The sequence below is a fragment of the Narcine bancroftii genome, chromosome 1, assembly GCF_036971445.1.
Source record: "Narcine bancroftii isolate sNarBan1 chromosome 1, sNarBan1.hap1, whole genome shotgun sequence".
NCBI classification, from domain to species: domain Eukaryota; kingdom Metazoa; phylum Chordata; class Chondrichthyes; order Torpediniformes; family Narcinidae; genus Narcine; species Narcine bancroftii.
Genome location: NC_091469.1, coordinates 351087572 through 351110017, shown reverse-complemented (window position 1 = coordinate 351110017; position 22446 = coordinate 351087572). Strand labels below are relative to the sequence as shown.

The window sequence follows — 22446 nt, the reverse complement described above, 5'->3', positions numbered from 1 at the left end:
CCCTGCAGTTTTAAGGCAGCCAGCATCATCCAGGTACAAAAGAGATCAACAGTAACAGGCCTCAACAACTACTGTCCAGTGGCACTGACCTTCACCATTATGAAATGCTTTGAGCATCTGATGATGGAACCTGTTAAAGCACATCTCTCAGAGACAATGGTCCCATTTCAGTTTCAGATGGAACTGTTCCACTGATGATGCGATATCTTTGCCCCTTCACTTTATTCTGATACACCTGGAAAATGATGCCTCATACACCAGGCTGCTGTTCAGCATTTAATACAATCATACCCTAGAAGCTGATGGAGATGTTGTCCTTGCTAGGACTCAACATCTTTCTCTGTAACTGGATTCTGTACTTCCTAACAGAAAGACCACAGTCTGTCTGGATTGGCAGCAGAATATTGAGCACCATCATGCTGAACATTGACACTCCTCAGGGCTGCATACTCAGCCCATCCTTGTTCATGCTACTGACCCATGAATGCATTGCCAGATATAGCTTCAGCAGAGTGATCTTCTTTGCAGATGACACAACAATAGTTGACCTCATCAGTAACAATAATTCGCACTACAGAGAAGAAGGAGGTATGAGAATAACCTGTCTAAACTTGGTCAAGACAAAGGAGGTGATTGTGGACTTTAGGAGGACCAGGGACAATCACATTAATAGCTCGGTAGTGGAGAGCACCAAGTTCCTTGGAGTCTACTTAAGAAGTGGCCTATCCTGGACACTCAACATCTCCTCACTTGTCAGGAAGGTGCAACAATGACTACAGTTCCTTACAAGGCTTAGGCATGCAAGGCCACCATTCTGTCAACTTTTTACAAGAGCTCTATCAAGAGCATCCTGACTGGCCACATCACAGTGTGGTACAGTTGCTCTGAAGAGCATCAGGTCAGAAGTCAATCCACAGGACTATAGAAATGCCAGAGGATCACCTAGATCGTCCCTTCCCCCAGAGCCAGATCCACCAGGCTGAGGAACAGCTTCTTCCCATGGGCAGTGAGACTGTTGAAAATGGCTGCAAAAACAACTCCCTATGACTCAACTATTTATCAATTTTTTTAAAAATTTCATATATGTTTATATGGTGGCATGTATATAGGTCCTGTATATGTATTGTTTGTCTCTATGTGTGTTAAGACTGTATTTGTGTTTTGCTCTGTTTCTGCACTGTGGACTAGAGAACGCTGTTTCGTTGAGTTGCACTTTTACAACTGGATGATAAATAAACTTGATCTTGAAAATCTTGAAGGAGAAAAGAGAGAATGAAAAAGAGAAAGTAAGAGAAGATTAATAATGGATAATCCTGCACTTCTAACGGTCAGAGTTCTTGGAAGACAAAATATTTGGGGGTGAACACAAGGAAGAAACAAGGTCTTGGAGAACTTCAAAAATAAGGATGCATATTTCATTATGGCCCTAAGCCAAAATGGAAGCTGTTGTCGGTCATCAAGGGGAGGAAGCTTAGTGTGAGTTAAGATAGAGGCAATTGAAGAGTATGGAGGGTACAAGTGAGGACAGTATTGAGATAGTTGTCTCTGGGACAGGGCCATGATAGGAGGTTTCAGCTTCATTTGAACCTGGATTATCTCCATATCACCACTCTTATTCCTGTAATCTTGTGCCTCACCCTCCTTTATCAATTTACCCATCCATTGCTTACAGCTTTCAGCTCATTGCATTCCCTTTGCACCTTATCTTTGCTTCTATAACTACACTTCCCCTAAACGTAACTTAGCTCTGAACCCTGGCATTTTATGAACAGTCCTGCTCCAAAAAAAGCATTGATCTTTATCTCAAGATATATTTATAATTATTCATCCTTACCAGAATGCTCCTCGGCTGTGTTTATCCATTTTGAATCCACAGGATCATAAAACTATCAGAACAGGAAAGATTATTTAGTCCCTCAACTCCCCTCTCAGTTCAGTGAGATCATAGCTAATCTGCAACTAACCCCATACATCTCTTCCTGGAGCCAGCTCATCCAGGCAACCATGAAGAAGGCACACCAACACCTCTACTTCCAAAGAAGTCCAAGAATATTTGGCATGTTGTCGAATACTCTTTACAGGTGCATTGTGTAAAGTACAATGAATGGTTGCATCACGGCCTAATTTGGGTAAGTTGAGTGCCCAGGAATGCAGAAGACTGCAGAAGGCAACAAATATATCTAAGACCATCAGAGATTCCTTCTTTCCATATAAGTGGGGTGCTGACTCAAGAAGGCAGCCAGCTTCATGAAGAACCCCCATCACCCTGGTCACCTTTTCTGACTGTTATCTCAGGTAGAAGATAAAGACCAGCACCTCTGGGATCAAGAACAGTTTATGTCAAACACCTAGAAGGCTCTTGAACCTCCCCTTATTACATTAATCATGGACTGCTCTGTGTAACAGAGTTCTGTGTTATGTATTGGCCAATGTGTTGTGTGGTTTTATGTTAAAAAGTGACAGTTTACCTTAGAGAGCCAAGGTGAAGGTGGACTGCTGAGAGAATGGGAGACGGACTGAGCATGTGCAGAAAATGATCTAAAAATTTATGGACTTGGACGATAAACCACCACTGGGGGTGCTGTGGAGTGGAAGAAAGCCCAGAGCATGAGTCATGGTCTGGAGGACAGTTTAGAAAGTTGGGATTTCAAAAAGGGATGAACATTCCAAATGCAGCCAGAAGGATCAGGACCAAGCCAATTGTTCCTCTCTCTGCAAGCAACACAAGACAACTTCGAATTTTATGATCTCTCTCTCTCTCAAAGATCTTTTGGCTTCAGTTTACCAAACAAACTGAATTTTGTTTATGATCTTTGCTTCGGTTGAGATCGAAATTTGGTGAGTCTTGTGTGTTTTGTGTCTAAGTTTTTCTGTGGGCTAGTTGGAAATATAACAGACTTTAATTACATATGTTATATTTAGGCCGGGGAATTTATTAGTTTTACATTGTTATAGAGATTTGCATAGTAACCAGTGGGCATTGTTATAAAAGGGGGGATTTTGAATTAAAGTTTGAAGGTGAATTTTTTTGTTAATAATGTAATTGTTCATCTTTACCCCTGTGTGATATGCCTTCTTTGTGGTTGCTGGTTTGATCTTGTAACATCTGACACCACAAAATGTTTCAGACATTCTCAACAGGGGACAGAAGCCCTACTCCCACCGGGGCCACAGTCTGAAATTATAAAAATATTATGTTTTTTTGTGTAAAGAAGTTGGTAGGAGAGAAGTACTGAAGAAACCAACTAAACTTGACTGCTTCACAGCAAAAGAGGCCCATAAACTTTGAGCAGAGTTCTAAGGGGGCCATAGCCAAAAAGGTTTGAGATAGCTGATCTGCATTATTGCATCACATTTTTCATTCATGCATTATGGTAACTGTAAAAATACCCATATTTTGAATTTATTATCTCTTGTCAATTTATTTGATTAGCTGCAAGAATTTTGGTGTAAATCTACAATGTACAATAGATTTTTTCAATAAACCCATTATCATTTTCATCTGTTATAATCTCCTCAATCATCTCAGATTTAATTTTATCAAAACCCCCAGTGTCAAATTCTATTTGTGGAAGAGTGCAAAATTTTGATCACTCTCCAAGTGTAGGAATCTCTTAATACTACACAAGAAAGGCTTAGTCTTATTTGCTTGACTATGAACAAACATTTCATCCAGAAGAAATAGTTTCGCTATATCTATTCTGAGTCCTTCCTTAACATCTTAAAAATACCTTGGAGCTTCCTTGTTTGAGAAATCTATTTTCCTAATTTAATTCATAAAATCCAGGTACCACTCTGGAAATTCTCTTCATTCCCAGGTGAATATGTTCATCCTGAGGTGTAAGGCCCAAAGTTGGTCCAAGTGCTCCAGGTGTGGTTTAATCAGGGCTTGGTAGAACTGTAATTTGATTTCCACCTTTTTTTTTGTACTTCAGTTGTGATATAAAGATCACCATTCTTTACATTCAAAAGCAGTTGCTGGAACTATCCAGCACATCAACTACATTCCACAAAGAAAGATACTCAACTCTTAACATCAATAATATTTCACTAGAAGTAAACCACAACATTATTTACCTTAACTGTTCATTCCACAGAATCAACTGATTCACCAATGAATGACCCATTTAAAAGGTGGTTTGTGTAGATGTGTGAGATATTTCATCTCTTAGTCCACACATGCCAATCCTGCCAATGGCGATGGACAATTGGTCTGATTCAAGTACCATATTGTCCTTCAGTTACTTCATTGTGAGGAACCCGGCAGCCTGATCCAAGATTACCTTCTGCTTGAGGATTGAGAGAGACAAGCAAGAGTTTCATCTGCAGAACCCTGCCACCAATATTCATGTCTTTATGGCGTTGAACATTGGTACATCAGTTAAAATCCAAGTTTTAAGCATATTGGCAATTATCACTTTCTAACCAAATCTATTGTTAAAGGATAGAAAAATAAAACAAAAATGTCAGCCATTTCAGACCTTGCTGCGCAAAAATGCTTTTTTTTTGGAAATGAAATAGGTAAACCAATTAACATTAAATTTAACAGCCTTCAGTCCCCTAAATTCCAATTAATTATTTGCAGCAATCATTCCTTGGAGCAATGAAGACAAATGCCTATCTCTGTGAAACTGGCTCAGACTGCTTGCTGAGTGTGCACTGAGGCTGAATTCATGTCAACAGAGATGTAATCACAAAGACAAGAAGGTTTCAGCTTCATCTTTGCATCTGCCAATTCAGTTGTCTCCCAAGATCAAGCTTAATGCCTCTTCTCAGGCTAGGCTATGATGACTTCAGCACTCAATATTTAAACATTATTTAAGCAACATAAAGATAAGAACTGAATATGCTACTCACATGCTTAATATATTTTGTGTTTTCAACCTTCATGGTTTTTAAATTATTACAGCACATTCCAAACATATCCTTTGCCTTTTCCAAAGCAAAACTTCCCTGCCTGCTATTATGGAATTACTGATATACCCAAAATAAATTTTGACTTCCACGATGTATTCCAAGTGTATTTGGAATCCAAAGTTTACCCCAAAGAAAGGGTTGTTTGGTCCCGGATCCAACAAGATGTGTCCATACAAATCTTCCTTAGAATTTATAGAGCACAGCTTTGTAGGTTAAGACATGTCTAGTCCGTATTGAACTACTTACTTATGTTCTAAAGGCTAGTGCCTTAAACCTTTGATGTTTACCTCTTACTGTGTGCAACTAAAAATTCTTCTCAACTCCCACTAATTTATTGACCAATTACTTTAAATGCATGGTGCTGGTTTTAACCTCAGAGAGCATGGAAGCAGACCCCATGGCTTAGAATCAGAATTTATTGTCAACAACAAGTCACATAATTTGTTGTTTTACAGCAGCATATCACAGTGCAAACTTTCATATAAACCACCTTACAAAAATAAATAGTGATAATGTATGAAAAGTCAAAGTGTCTTTGGTTCATTGATTATTCAGGAATCTGATGGCATCAGGGAAGAAGCTGTCCTTGTGTCGCTGAGTGCTCTTCTTTAGGCTCCTGCATTTTTTCCGATGATAGCAGAGTGAAGAGGCCTTGGCCTATGTGGTGGGGGTCCTTGAGGACAGAGGCTGCTTTCTGAAGACACTGCCTCTTGTAGATGTCTTTGACGGAATGAAAACTGGTGTCTGTGATGTCAAAGGCTGTTAACAGCCCTCTGGAGTTTTTCTTGTCCTGACAGTGATGCAGCCAGCCAGAATGTTCTCTACGGTACACCTTTAGAAGTTTTCAAGAGCTGTCAGTGACATACCGAATTTCCTCAAACACCTCACAATGTATAACCATTGGTGAGCCTTCTTTATGACTACATTGACATGAAGACTAGCACAAATCTTCGGAGATGTTGACACCCAAAAATTGAAAGCTTTGATCCTCTCCACTACTCAGGCCTCAATGTTCTTCGTCCTGAAGTCCACAATCAGCTCCTTGGTTTTACTAACGTTGAGTGCAAGGTTATTGTTGTAACACCAGTCAATGACCTGATCTCTCTCCCTCCTGTACCCTTCCTTAGTGCTGTTTGTGATCCTGCTGACAACCATGGTGTCATCAGCAAATTTGTAGATAGCATTGGAATTGTGCCTGGTCACACAGTCTTGGATGCATAGGGAGTAGAGCAGTGGGCTAAATACACATCCTTGAGGAGCTTCTGTGTTTATAGTCAGTGAGGAGCAGATGTTGTTTCCAAATCATACTGACTGTGGTTTTCCGATAAGGAAGTCAAGGGTCCAATTGCAGAAGGGAGTGCAGAGGCCCAGGGTTTAGAACTTGTTGACCAGCATAGAGGGAATAATGGTTTTGAAGGCTGACCTGTAGTTGATGAAAAGCAGCTGTATGTATAAATTGCTTGAAAAGTGTTCAGAGAGATAGACCCTTCCTAGTGTCTGTCTCGATCCATCATCATTTATCCACTATAAATGTTCTTCTATTTTATCTGAGGAGATCCACTGCAGCCTATTTAACCTTGTCTCATTGTTAAACTCTCCAATCCTGGCAACATCCTCTTAAATCTTATTTCCACTTCAAGAGTTAACACATCCTTTCTGTGACCGGAACTCTTCAAAGCACTCTCCCACCTCTTGAGAAATTTTTTAAGTGTTCCCGCATAATCTCCCTGCTCTCTTATTTCATGTCTCACCAATTTAAAAAAAGGAAGCTCATACCTCTTATATCATCTATCTGTGCTCTATTGATACTTTTTGGAGGCTAATTTTCAGAAATACTTAATTTTTAAACATTTTGTTTCTGAACATACTTTATTCATTTAAATTCTAAAGTATGTAGCACAAAACCCTCAGATCAACATGTTCATTCATTTAAATTCACCTTATTCAGCTACTTTATATTAGCGTATCATTTATCTTTTCTTTCTATCATATTTTTTCTAATTATTTCTTTAAACCTGCCATGATTGATGTAGCTTTTAAAGAATGGTATAGATTGGGCACTAAATGTTTTAAGGATATATTTATCAAAGGAAGACTTGCTTCTTTTGAACAACTGTCAGTTAAATATAGATTACTAAATACTCTTTTCTTTTTGTTATTTATAGATTAGAGATTTTTTGAAATCTCAATTACAGTACAACTCCAATTATCCAAAATGATCAGGTCCGGGCCTACTTTGGATAAAAATATTTTCAGATATCTGGTCATTTTGTAAAAACAGCCCAGTAGCAACAGCAAATCACTTGCAACAGTGTTTAACCACTGCTGTTCGCTCTGCTGACCCACAACTGTGCAGTTAAACCCAGCTCAAACTACATCATCAAGTTTGCTGACGACACGACCATGGTGGGCCCTATTAGTAAGAATGAGGAGTCAGTGTACAGAGATGAGGCGCAGTCATTAACGGACTGGGGCAGAGCCAACAACCTGTACCTGAATGTTAATAATACAAAAGAGAAGTTTGTCGACTTCAGGAGGGCCTGGGGGACCACGTTCCACTGACCATTGACAGCTCAACCATTGAGGTCCTCAGGAGTATCAAGTTCCTTGATGTGCACTTGGTGGAGAATCTCACCTAGCCCCTTAACACCAGCTCCATAGCCAAGAAAGCCCAGCAACACCTCTACTTCCTACAAAGGATAAGGAAAGTTCATTTCCCACCCTCCATCCTCACTACATTCTACAGAGGATGTATTGAGATCATCCTATGCAACTGCATCACCACCTGGTTTGGAAGCTGCACCACCTTGGACCGCAAGACCCTGCAGAGGATAGTGAAATCAGTGGAAATGATCACTGGGGCCTCTCTTCCTACAATGAAAGACATCTACAACACCCGATGCAGGCGAAAGGCAATAAACCTTATGAAGGACTCTACACACCCCTCAAGTAAACTTTTCTCCCTTCTGCCATCTGGTAAGAGGCACCATAGCACTTGGGGCCCTTATGTCCAGACTGAGCAACAGGTTTTCCCAGAAGCCATCAGGTTCCTGATTTCCCAGAACATAAATGGATAGTGCACCGTGGACTTTTACTGTATACATCTTAATATTTTAATGTGCTTAACTTCTATTCTAACTTATATTAGTGTAAATATGTTCTGTGATCCTGGAAAAATGCTATCTCGTCTTTACTGTGTGAGCATGGTATGAACAATAAATAAAGGTGACTTGACTAAACAACTGCAAACAACAAGGGAAGGTTTTTTTTAAGCATGAAATAATGTATAATTCTCACCAAAAAACCACATGAACTTTGCAATTTTTCGGATAAATGTGGATTTTTGATTTTTTTGGATCTGAACTGACATCTCTTCTGGATCCAAAAATATTTCGGATAAATTAGGATTTTGGATATTAGAGTTGTACTGTACATTCATTCCCTATGAGCACTAATAAGAATTTAATAGATGCAATTTTTAATTTACTACCTGTTTATAATGGTTCAATATCTAACATTTATGGCATGTTGATGGGAATAGCCCTTTAGATAAAATTTAAAAAGCCTGGGAACAGGACCTACATCTTTTAATCTCTGAAGAAACTTGGAATGCCCACCACTCCCTCCTACAATTTAAAATAGTCCATAGAGCTCACATATCCAAAATCAAATCTCGTTTTTATGAGGATGTATCACCTCATTGTGAGAAATGCAGCAATGGAGGTGCTTCATTAATTCAAATGTTTTAGATACGATAGTGCCTTGAGAAATACTGGAATGAAATATTTCTAACTTTTTCTGTACTTTTTAATTTTAAGCCTAATCCTTTAACTGCCTTGTTTGGAGTTGTTAGAGAAAGTGGCACAATTCTAACAGTATCTGATTTGCATGCATTAGCTTTTACTTCTCTGAAGGCTAGGCAGGCAGTGTTGCTCAGATGGAAGGACATTGCTCCACCTACTCAATGGCTATGTGGCATCATGTCATGTTTAAATTTAGAGAAGATTAGGTGCTCAATTTCTGATTTGAATTTAAATTTTCTAACACTGTAGGGACCTTTTATGAATGCAGAAGGTGCTGACACGTAAGGTCAGCTTTGATTAGGAATTATTTTTTCTCTCCTTGCCAAATAGTTCTGTCTTTGGTAGTGGGTTGAGATCTTTTTTTTTAAATATATAATAAAATAATAAAATATTACTGTAATAATATTTGTTTAATTGAGAATGCAGGGAATCTTGGATAAACTGGTATGATCGAAGTGTAATGTATTATGTTCTCTGTATTTTTCAATGTGGAACTTCAATTTCAATAAAAATATTGAAAAAAGCTTATCATTTATCATTCTTTTTATAATCATGAAGCAAATTGTTCATGGGGCTTTAATACTGATTTTAACTACTTCGTTTGCAGAGGCAGGGCAGCTAAAATTGTGGCCCTTCTCCATGCAATGGCTGCATCATCTTTGCCTCTCTGTACATGGTCCTAAAGCTGAGGACAAAAAGGTTTGCAGTGCTTGGTAGTAGGCAAGGCCCTACTGGAAAAAAACAAGTTTTGGACAGTTTATTTTAGTGTGTCCCTACAACAGTCCCGGCATCATATCATCTCATGTCATTGTTTGGCAGGGTTCACATTGAATATTTTGATGTCTTTTTCCATCCTGTCTTAGCAGAGGAGCTGCCATGAAGTAGAAGGCCAATGATCTAATTTCCAGCACAGCCATCATGAGGGCAGTATTTTGGGAGGCTAACATGCCAATTTGATGGCCAGGTGCATTATCAACATGAACCAAAGTTGATGCTCTTTGGAATGTTTTGCTGAAGAGTCAGCCAGCCAACTGACTGCATACCTGCTTGTGAAACCACCCAACCAAATCCACCATCACCATTTCATGCAGTGTTCTGAAGAGCACAGGAGAGGTGATGTGGAGGAAACTAACTAAAGCAACATTCAGAGGCATCAAAAAGGCCAGTCTCATCCTTCGTGAAACTATAGACTCATCAAATCACCACGTGTAGTGATATTTGGCACTTGCATTAGAGGATTCCATGCATAGTCCACACAAAAAAGGTAACCAGCCATCAGAGTAAAGTAGGAAGAGATGTTTCACCTGGAGATTTAAACTTCAAGATTCTTCAAACTTGCTCCATTGTTAATTTCCATGTGGAATGCACAAGATCATGGGTGTTTGTAACTGTGAGGTTTGTGTCACACTTGTACAGGGTACAGTAACAACCAGTTGCTGTACCTAGTGACAAGGTTCTTTGCTGTGATTGACAGTGAGAGCTGATGTGGCATATCTGATCTACTTCAGCTGCTCACATTCCTCCCTCATTATTAACTCCCGAGATGAATGCCTTCACTGGAAGGTTGACCTGGCACAGGCTGGATGATTTAGTTCACAATTTACCCTTGCATTTTCTGGAAAAATTGAATGATCTGAAAGTGATTAACTAACCCTATTGTTTTTCTATTGCTGGCTCTCTGGGTTTAGATTTCCATGAAGCATGATGAACCATGAGATCTTGCAATGGTGACAATTCCCCATAAGGATCTTAGATCCCCTTCTCACTCCAGGTATATGTAGGAGCACTTCCTGTTGTGTGATTCACATCAATTGAAACAGTGTTTCATAGCCCCATCATCAAAATATTCTACCCCTTGTATGTCAAGTTATGTGCAGGCCATTCTACCACTCAAGGCTGTTCTGCTTACTCTTGCTGATAGGTTTTACCCCTGCACCCCCTCATTCCATTGCCTTGACCCAACAAAACTACATTGGCTGCAGTTCTGTCGCAGCATGGTGCGTTGAAGGAGCAGGTTCCAGATTTTCATCAATGTTTGAGGAACAGAAGTCTTCCTAATGATGCAGTTTAATGACCATGCTCTCTACTAAAGATCACAAACTTCATATTCTGAAATCTCCCTCTCATAGGAATAGCTACTCAGTAACTAATCTGCAACTGCTCTATCATTTTAAATATGAAAATTAAGTCACCCTTTTACAATCTCAGTATTTTTGAAAACTATCTTCAAAGGTTAACCATTAAAACATGATACAGTAAAACCCCTAACATCCAACACATATGGGGATTGGTAGATGCCAGATATGGTATTTTCCAGTTGCTTGAGACTTAGTTTTACAAAGCATAACTAATACACCTTTATGAAGAATAAACAGTTTAAAAGACAAAAATACTAAATGTACTTACACTGAACAAACTGCACTTGCATGAGTATGTAAACCTTAAAGCATTTTACTTTATTTTTAGTCACATTCTTTGAAAAAATTTAAGGATCGCTACATCTGCAGTTTTCTCCCCCTCCACAAAACTGCCTGAAAGACAAACAATTACATTACAGATAATTAACACCTCCCCCCCCACCCCCAAGTTTACAGATAAAGCCTCTGACCGAGGCAACTCTTACTAAGTAGTGATAGGGAGATACTTTAAGAGTCATCCCAACAATGAGCAGCATCAATCAGATCTTCATCCTGGGCGACACTATTTTATGCAAACACAACTTTATTTAAACAGCTGTAATGAGCAAAGCTTGACCAAAGCACTCCGCTGGCTGAATATTTGCTCTCATCTTTGCCAAAGGTTTATATGATACTTCGGAGAACATTTACTTTTACAATTTTAAACTTATGTATTTTACCCATTATTTTATTCTATTTATTTAACACTTTTTATTTATTTTCCTTGATTTTTCTACTTGTTGCTTGAGGCTGCCAGTTGTTTGAATTCCAGATACAGGGATTTTACTATATTAAAACCCCACAGCATGAGAAGCAGAGAGTTCATAAAGGAATAGAGCATTACTTACATTAAAGAGGAAAGAAATTGTGACAGGTGACAAATGGTAAAAGCAAAACATTGCTAGTCATTGCAGCCAAATTTTGGAAGGGGACTACTGCCCTGTTGCCATTATATTGCCGGTTTAGAGTGGCAATCAAAAGTCAGAAATAAGAACTGTAAAAACCCTTACAGGAGCAGGGAATTCACTGATAAAAGTTCACCAATCCAAAACATTAACTGTTTTCCTCTTCAAAGATTCAGTGTGGTTTGTCTGTTCCTTCCAATGTTGTCTGTTTTAATTTAATTTCCTTCCACAGCAATTTTACAAGGGCATGACATTTTCTTTTACAGCAACCCAACACAGGATTTAAATGGCTGAATGTGAAGGGGATTAAATCAGGAATGCCAACGAGATTAGTTGGCATCACAAATGGACTGCCTGCACTTGCCATATGGTAAAAAGTGCATTTGCAGGTGATTGTGACCTCTGAAGCAATTAGGGAGGGTAGCAATCTCTGCAGGCTTGTGGCAGGCTGGAGATTTCTGCCATCTGCTATAAGGGCAACGAGAAATACATACTACATATAATAGCGACGAGAACCTGTGCTCATCCAGGGCATTGGTAGCTATATTTCTACCTCATATTAAATCTTTGTCATCGATTCATAATATCACCAGCTCTAACAACATTTCAATTTTTAAAAATCTCATCTTAGTTTTTGAATATCTTTATGCTCTCAGTTCTCCTTATCATTTACTCTCTGAGATCTCTGCACTCCTCTTCTTCCTTCATCATCTCAGAATTTAATCACTCCACCCTTCGAGACGATGCCATTAGTGCCTGGGTTCTATGCTATGAAATTCCTTTCCTGAAACCTCTTTACCTCTGCACAATTTATTCCTTCTTTGAGGCACTTATTTTTTAAGCAAGCATCTATCTCAATTTTCCTTTCTGTGGCTGCATGTCAAAAATCTATTGACAACATTGCTGCATTGCATTGCTTGCCTTATTTTTGCAGTTTTGAGTTCACGTACATGGCATAGAAACAGGCCCTCTGATGTTCTACACATGCCTCCTGACGCGTTACTTGCCTCCTTTCACCTTGATGGCAAATCTCTGCACCATAGGAAAGGCCATTGATAATTAAGGCCATCTCCTCCTTCAGCTGCATCTCGTTTCACCTCGAACTGTCTTCTGTCCAGAGATCTGACAAGTGATTACTTTGTAGAGCCTGTTTTTGCAGTAATTCTCCCATAAAATGTTAACATCAGCAAGCCACTCCCAAAAGTCTGGGAAAATAAAACATGCCAGTTACATGGCATTATGCCTTTCATATGTTGAAAGTGGTATTACTTCACTCTAATTGAACTGAAAGCAACTTGATTAGATGCTTTCCTGAGTGCCATGGTTCAAACTAATAGGATTCCTGGATCATCCAGGGACAGCACCAGATATCGGGACACAAACAAAGGATCGAATGGAAAATATCTGAAATGGACCACTAGAAAACTTCCCTTTGTTCCAGCCATCATTCTCCCCTACCTTTTCTGCAATTCACACTAACATCTCATTATTTCTTAATTCTGAGAAAGGTCTTCAAGCTGAAATGTAAACCGTTTCTCTTCTCTTCGACGACTCTTGACCACCCGAGCATTCCACAATTGTAATATTTTTACTCCAGATAACTTTACAGGTGAGGGGTGCCTTAAACCATGGTTTCACCATTGTCTGAAAGCATAATTGTCTACTGCATGAATCACTACTTACAGTGCACAAGTTGTCTGCTGAGGAGGAGACCAGTCCAAACCAAGGTATACCAAGGAAGGTATAGACAGTGGTCATGTGAATTTCACTGCATAATATCCATGCAGCGCAGGACAATGGAATCAAGAAATACCGGTTAAATGATCTTCCCTAAATCCCAAGAAATACAATAGGTGCCCTCAACTACTGTCCATTCCTGTCCTCAGAATCCTCAAATGAAAACAGAAAATAATGGAAACACTCAGTTCTGATTAAGGCTTTTTTGACCTAAACTATTAGTTCTGATTCTCTTTCCACCGATGATCATCCCATCGAATCTCCTCTGGCATTTGAAAGATGGCTGATGTTTTTTTTCCCCTCTCAACCACATTTTATTTCCTTCTCTCCATAAACTTACTAATCAAGAACCTATCGACTTCTGCTTCAAAAATACCCTAATGACTTGATCTTCGCAGTGGTCCATGGCAATAAATTCCATCCATTCACTATCCTCTGGTGAAGAAATTTCTCAACTAAAGAGAGGTTATTTTATTCTGCAGCTGTGTCCTCTGGTCCTAGATTCTCCTGATACTGGACACATCTTCTCTGCATCCATTCTATTGAGGCCTTTCAATATCTAGTACAGTGGTTCTCTACCTTTTTCTACTCACATCCCACTTTAAGTAATCCTTCTGAAATCGGTGCTCTGTGATTAGTAAGGGATTGCTTAAGGTGGGATGTGAGTGGAAAAGGAAGGATGAGAACCACTGCTCTAAACCCAGTTGTTACTGAAATATTTTGCTTGAGAAAAATTATCATTGGTCCATTTCATTTGGAGTTATGAAACCATGCACATAACGAGTCAATTGGGTACGATTAAAACAGTGATTTTCAAACTGTTTCTTTCCACCCATAAACCACCTTAAGCAATCCCTTAGAGCTCCTGTGGCATGGGGAATACTTAACATGGTTTGTGAGTGAAAAGAAAAAGGTTGAGAACCACTGATCTAGTATATTTTAATGATCTCTCCCTTCATCCTTGTGAACTCTGGCAAGTACAGACCCAAAACCAACAAATGTTCCTTCTATTGTCACATAATGATACATTAAAAATATAACATACATGGTTAATTTTGCTTGCTGTAAAGAGGATAAAGAGTCAAAGAGTCACCATTGGCATTGCCTGGCATCCCTTTCAGTACTAGAAAGAGAAGCAAAAGAGAGTCTCTTCAGAGTCACTGAATATCCTTTTTGATTAATTGCCAACCCAAACTCCAGATCCAAACCTCTGACACAATCAAGAACCCTTCAGGACTCGAGGCCTATTGGGATCCCTCCTTACCCTCAGCACCCTCTTGAATCCTAGCTCTGATACTTGGTTTCCATGAGCCAGTGTTTAGCATTCTGCAGCCTGAGTGGGTCCTCCAACCCTTCAGCCGCTGATCCCCTCATTGGTCTGCAGCTGTGTCACCTTCCCTTTATGGTCCTTCAGCTACTGAGCTCCTCACTGGTCTTGTGGTGTTGTCTCCCATGCTTCTCTTGCTCAACAGGATGGAGGAGGGGTTGTGTTCTCCCCATTTCTGATGCCCTGTGCTTGCCCACTGCTCCCTGGAGTCTATAACCATTCGAGGCTGCTGCTGAGTATAGATGTGGCCATCTTGGGCACAGACCTTGCTTACAATCCCATTGGCTCCTTTAACAGGTCATTTAAAGCTTGTACTGAGCTGTCAGCATTACAATTGGGAGCTTGAACCCTTCAGAGCAGTACTACATCTCCGCTCTCCGAGGTCTATACCAGTAGCAACGCTGCCATTCCAGCAGCACTGGCAGTGCTGTGGGTTTTTTTTTTAATGTTTACCCTCTCATCCCCAGGACTATTATCATAAAATGGACCTGCTCCAAAGCCAGTAAATTCTTCTTTAGGTATGAGGCCCATTACCACCTGCAATACTCCAAAGTCCCTTGTAAAGCCTCAACAGAACAACCTCACATTTAGTTTCTAGATCTCTTGAAATTAATATTAACTTTAATTTGCCTGAACAGCAGAGTATTTCCAGCAATTTTTGCTTAAACCAGACTTCTAAAATATGTAATTATTGATATAATTTGCATCCTGATAATGTATTCTGTCCCAGTAGAACAGTGGTTCCCAATCTTTTACTTTCCACTCACATACCACTTTAAGTATTCCCTATGCCATAAGTGTCCTGTGATTAGTAAGGGATTGCTTAAGGTGGTAGGTGAGTAGGAAGGGAAGGTTGGGAATCACTGCTCTAGACCCAATTATTACTGAAATATTTTGCTTGAGAAAAATTGTCATTGGCCCATTTTCTTTGAAGTTATGAAACGATGCACATAACGAGTCAATTTGGAATGATTAAAAGAGGGGTTTTCAAACTTTTTCTTTCCACCCACATACCACCTTAAGCAATCCCTAATTAATCACAATGCAACACTTAAAGTGGTATGTGAGTGGAAAGTAAAAGGTTGGGAACCACTGCAGTAGAAGATCAAGCAAAATGAAATCAACACATCTGCCTATTTCCCGTTGCATTCCTATCGATGTTAACTGTTTCTCTCTCTCTCCACAGATGTAGCCAGACTTGTTGAGTATCCCAGCCTTCTCTGTTCTCATTGCCGACTTGCTTCCTTGCATTGTAATGTTGCTTTTTGTTTTGCTTTGTGATTACCACTGGTCCTTGTCCTGATTAGTATGCATGATATGGATCTATATAAAATCTTAAACTGCTCCCACTGCCTCTCCTGTGGCAGCTGGCAAATCCTGCTGATTTCCTGCTGCTTCCACCATCATTTTCCAAGGGAAAGAGTAGCTATGCCAGTCTCTGCACGGCCTTGAGTGATGAATAGATTTCCACTGGCCCACTTTAGACCTGTACTGGTGTTGGAATCCTATGCTGGGAGTCTGGTTAAAAGATGTATGTGGGGTCTAATTTGAAAACTGCAGTGAAAGCCTCTTTTGATAATGATTCCTTAGGCTTACTTTTTAATTCCTTGGGGACTGCTGTTACTGAGGTGATGCTTGCAACAGATGGTGCACATGATGCAGAGCCCTGTGGGCTTCTGCTGACATTCTGTAGTTTGAGTGTTTTCTGTAAAATTGGATAAAAAAAGGATTGTGTGATCAGGAAGAGAGTGTGCACATGTGAGCGTGTGCACAAAGTTCTCCAATACTATGTAAGGATTCAGTTTCAAGCATACCAAAGGCCAAAGATTTAAGGTCAGAGAGAAGAGATTTAATAGGGACCCGAGGGGCAACCTTTTCACTGAGTGGGCAGTCTTCATCTGGGAAGAGATCCCAAAGGAATCTGTGGAAGCACGTACATTGACGACATTCAAAAGACCCTTGGACAGATAAATGGATAGGAAGGGTTAGAAGATTAGAAGGATGTGGGCTAAATGCAGGCAAATGGGAACAGCTTCCAAAAACAACTTGGTCACCATTGACGAGTTCAGCTGAAGCACATGGCCATCAGCGACTCTACGAAGTAACGTATTTAGTTAAGATTTTATTCTATATTTTGAACTACCTTGTTCAGTTTGTTGTTACATTAAATAAAACATCAATGAGGATTTCTTATTTTTACGTGTTGCATTGTCTAAACAAATTAATAACAATAACACCCATTAGTTCACAGATTATTTATTCGGTGAGGTATTAATTGGAAAATCTTCATGGGCGGCTGGGGCAGGCTGCCAGCAAGGGCTGTCAAGGGCGGCCAGTAGGGCTGTCAGCGGGCAGATGAAGCAGACTGTGACAGCCCGCCCCACCAGCACCGCAGTCTCTGGCATCTCACGGGGCTGTTTTGGCCTTTGGGTCTGCTCGTCAGCACCAGCGCCTCAATGCGGAATCAATGGAAAAATGGCCATCTTCCATACCCATAATCCCCCATGCAGCTGGAACCATTCTGTTTTTCCTTGGCTGGTGCGGGGGCTGGCAAACCGGTTCCAGGAGCACTGCTCTGTGGTGCTCAAGTGAGCCCCTTCAGCGCAGCATTTCACCCCTGGAATGGAGCCTAATTATTGGGCTAGGGTCTCGGATATTTGGCGGTTAAGGAGCTCTAGATATGCCTTTACTCCTTTGACAACTCTTTACAATTATTCACAAAGCCTCACTTGTTTTTCTGTCCTTTTCAACTCAATCTCCAGCACAGCTTTCCTTGTTCTGTTCTTCAAAAAAAATCTTGTTGCTTGTCCGAATATGCAATGTGATTATTTCCATCTGTTTACAACCATTACATCCTGTTTTCTCTCACTTCCCGGGCACATACAGAGCATGCCAATCTAGCCATTTCTTCACATCATTTTACCACGCTAAAGAGAAAAAAAAACATTCCAAGTGTGCAGTAAGATGGTTGTGAAGAAAAATGCAACTCCATGCTCAAATCCACATTTTTGCTTATTCTGCACAGACTAACCATAATGTTTTCTACTAAATGGGAATTGCACTTTAAAATTGCTTCATTCGTTTTAAAACACTTTGGCATATCCTGCTATTGTGAAGGGCACTATATAAATGCAAGCATTTTGTCATTATGAGCTAAATGTGGTATTTTGTCATGGGTCTAGAAGTCAGCTGGTAGTTGCCATTGAACCTTATAACGGAAAACAGCTGCTGCCAATAAATTGTGTCAGGTTCATTCAAGGCCCACAGCCACATATTTGACTATACGTTTGAGCATTTATGTCTGAGATCTTATGCTATTTTACTCATAATTTAAGTATACTTCTCAAAGATTTAAGATTCATTAAAGGACACTTTGCCACCAGGAAATATTTCCCTTAAAACACTAATTTTTCCTCCTCTCAATCCAATTTTTTTAGGTGGCCCCCAATAAGAATTCGAAACACATGCTGCCTTTTGCTGAATAATTAAGATGATTCATTCAGGGGCTTTCACAGGGCTCAATCAAGTTCATAAGGGGAATTGTGTTTTCCTAAGCTCCATTGATTTCCACCTAGAACAAGTACCATTTCATCTAATTGAGAAATTATTTTTTTTTTCTGGAGTTACTGCACTTTTCTTCTGCACACCAGTAAAGATCAATAGGAATAACTTGCATTTCTAATTCCATTACTGAAACTGGAACACTATAGAGGCTGACGTTAACTGGAAGGGATGGGATAATAATTTGAAGTTTGCTGCAAGACTGCGTGCCTGTTGGTGATCAACAAATAGAATTGGTTGTGGCTTGACTCTCATGCTTGGCAAATTTGTGAAGCGAAATGACCTGTGCACGGGTTTGTTATATTTCCATTTTTCATTCAAACTTCGGCCCATGCCTTACATGGCATCTGATCAATGCAACCATTATGATGTTACAATAAAACTCCCAATTGAAGAAGTGATTCATAACAATTTAAGGAAAGCTGAGATCAAAGTTCGAAATGGAAACTCCAAAAACACATAACTTTTGATTACTTTTAACATTTTTTTTCTTTCTGGAGTTCTCTGAATAGTGTCAATCTTCAACTGGTCACTGTTTTCAGCTAAAATCTTCCATACATGTTTGCAAAAATAATTGTGTGGATTGCTAAAAGTGATTGGAATCCAAAATTAGGAAACTAGAATGATTTGTGGTTGATTGATAAAAGGGGGTCTGGTCATGACTATGTTTGTCAGTATGTGAAAATGAAGTATTTGAAATGCCACCATCTCATCTAATTCTTGGAATCTTACTGAACATAAAAAACACACACTTTCTTGCAGGTCTCACAAAACTTGACCTGCCAGCTAAACTAATGATAATGGATGATTTACTTAACTAATTAGACGATCTCATTGGAATGTATAGCCTCACTGATCTCAGCACTTCAACTTACACAGTACAACTGGATCTGTTTGATGTCCCAGACTGTGCTGTGAAATGTTCACATAAGAAGATTAGTGGAGCATATAATGGAGACATCAAATTATTCTGATTTCTAAGCAGTTAAAAGCACAATGCTTTCAGAAGGATTTTATTAACGAGGCACTAAAAGCACTCAGATGGCATGGAAACTACCTTAAAATGCAGGATTAAATCTGATCGAATATCCATTGTACTTCATCTTTTGTTCTGTTTGGAAATCTACATACCCAGTAACAATTTCACAACCTAGAGTTTTTTTAAAAATCCAGTTTTTTTTTGCCTAGGAAATATGTGCTTATTTAATTTATTTTAAGTTATGTAGGCCTGAATCTTTCTTTATTAGACTGAGCTTCGTTCTTTCATGGTAGATGGTCTGTTCTGAAGATGCACAAGTCTTCATGTTTGATAGGTTTAAGAGACATAACCCAGTGGGAGTTATGGATCTGCTTGTACTTGTTGCCCAGTCCAAACATATTCTCGGGCTCACAGTGTCATACTGGATTATAGCATGGCAGAGCAAATTTCATGATCTTTGACCTTCTCTGGCTTCATTCTGTGCACCACAAAAAACTGTCACATCCATTTGTCACACAGGTTAATGGGGAAGATTATTCTCTAGAGATGGTGAAAATATTGGACACTTACTTCATTAAGCCCCTATTCCCCTCAGTGAAGAAAGCACCACAGCACAGTATGGCAGCTGATTGGAATGCAGCCTTACAAAGCCCATCTTGAGCTGTATCATATTTCCATGTTCTCCCTATGACCATATGGGTTTGCTTCAGATGCTCCAGATTCCTCCCACTTGCCGAAGATATGTGGGCAGCGAGGTTAAATGGTCACAGTAAATGTCTTCTGTTGTATGGCTGAGTGGTAGAATCTGGACTGAATTAATGGCAAAGTGGGGATAACAGGTTAAGAAGGGTTGATTTGTGGAAGAAGGGGATTTCTATGTAAACAGGCATAGACCTGATGAACTGAATGGCCTTCTGTGCAACAAGAAAATATGGAACTGATTCCTTGGAGCAAAGGAGGCTGGGGTGGAGACATTGCGGTTGGAGAGAAAGGGGAAGACATCATGGAGGCTTATTATATCGTATGGGGCATAAATAAGTTGTCATGGTTCTTTTTCTGGAAAGTGGAGTCTAAAACCCTTTTTATAATGACAAAATAACCAAGTGTAAAGGTGGATATTCTCTGCCCTTACATTGCTTAACTTACCTCCATAAAACCTCTGCATATGGATCCAGCATATGAACCTTGATCTGCCCTGACGACAGTGTCATAGGTGGAGCGAGTCACTCCATCTCAGTCCATAATGGCAATGCCTCTGAATGCAGCTGCTTAGGGGTAGGTTGATGATGTCGTGATGATGCCATCAGACCGCAATCCAGGAGCGACCTCCAGGGCTCCCACAGTGATTGGTGCTGGGCTTAGGGGTCTCCTGCCACCCGGAAATGTCCTCTTTTGTTTTAATGCAGAATCAATGGCCGTCTTTGTTACCTATTATCCCCCACGCAGCTGGAACTGCTCTGTATGGGTCACGACGATGGGCATTGTTTGACCTTATGGCGATGGGCAAGACTACTGCACCACTTGCCCAGCCTCCCTCAGCTCTGGAGGTCGGCTCCCGACGCCGCTCTTCATAAAAGGTAAGTCTGTCTTTTTTTTCCTTGTTCTGCTGGCTTCAATGCAGCATCGCTCCATAAAAGGAGCTTAAAACTAGAGGGCATAGCTTTAAGATGAGAGGGGATATATTTAAAAGGGACCAGAGGGCCAACCGTGGTGTACGTCTATGATGATAAATATAATGTTTATTATCATACACATACAATGTCCTCCATAATGGTTGGGACAAAGACACTTTTTCCTTTATTTGCCCTGTGTTCCAGTTTTACATTTATAATCCAACAATTCACATGTAATTAAAGTGTGCATTCCAGCTATTATTCAAGGTTATTTATAGACATTTTGGTTTGACCATGTAGAAATTACAGCACTTTTTATACATAGAGCCCTCATTTCAGGGCACCATAATGTTTGGGATATTTGGCTTCACAGGTGTTTGTGAGTACTCAGGTATGTTTACTTTCTTCATTGGTGCAGGTATGAGAGAACTAGGGCTGCTTCTAAGCTTTTGATCACCTTTGGAGTCTGTAGTTGCCATTTTTCTATATGAGGACTAGAGTTGTGCCAATGAAAGTCAAAGAAGCCATTATGAGGCTGAAAACAAGAATAAAACAGTAAGAGACATTGCCCAAATATTAGGATTACCAACAGTTTTGAACATCATTAGGAAGAAAGAGTGTACTGGTGAGCTCAGGAATCGCAAAGGGACTGGTATTCCAAGGAAAACCTCCACTGGTAATGCCAGAAGAATTCTCATTATAATGAAGAAAAATCCCCAAATGTTTGTCCTACAGATGAGAAACACTTTTCAAAATGCAGGGGTGGATGTGTCAATGACTACTGTCCGCAGAAGACTTCATGAACAGAAATACAGAGGCTACACCACTAGATACAAATTCAATGAGTCTGATTTAATGTAAAACACCAACGAAGTCTAAAACAGGACAGTGAATTTGTAGAAAGAATGAGCCATTCATCTGCACATACAATGAATGCTTTCCAGTCAAAATGGATGGAAGATCCTGATCAGAAATGTACTTTGGTGCTTAGTTTAATATATTGGGTTGGATCAAGAACTTCTTCTTGTGGCCAGTTTAGAGAAACTCAGCTGTTGCTTCTTCCCTCCCTTTTCCACCCATTTGCCTCTTGTCTGTGGGCCTTGCTTTTTTTTTTAGAAATTTTATTTGTAATTTTACAGACTCAAATTTTACAAACATCACAGGGGATTACGCCTCCCCTTTTACAGATCAGTTTATATCGAGCCCCTATTTTCCCCCTTCCCTTTTCCCCCACCCACCTCCCATCCCTCTTCCCACCCCAACCTTAACAAAGAAAGATATATATAATTTACTAAAGTCAACGTAAATACGCTTTTAAAAAAAAGTGTGGGGCGGGGGGAGGGGTGGGGAAGGGGTTCCAATCATTCCTCTGATTTATTTCCTCATTTTTGACATTCCCAGGCTTGTATTGTTCACTATTTCCTTGT

The 22446-nt window shown here is 39.9% G+C and overlaps 1 protein-coding gene across 4 annotated transcripts in view; it reads right to left on the bottom strand.

The window, feature by feature from the left end:
- The window catches only part of LOC138749344 (cadherin-6-like), a 170504-nt gene that overhangs the window by 50164 nt on the left and 97894 nt on the right, over positions 1-22446 (bottom strand). The window contains exons 1-2 of one of the 4 annotated variants that reach the window (XM_069910572.1): positions 2469-2518; positions 1835-1886 (exon numbers count right to left, since the gene is read on the bottom strand). The exons of the other annotated variants lie outside the window; for them this stretch is intronic. The gene's annotated coding sequence lies outside the window, so the exon portion shown is untranslated. Of the gene's footprint in view, positions 1-1834; positions 1887-2468; positions 2519-22446 lie in introns of those variants that run through there. 4 annotated transcript variants of the gene reach the window in all.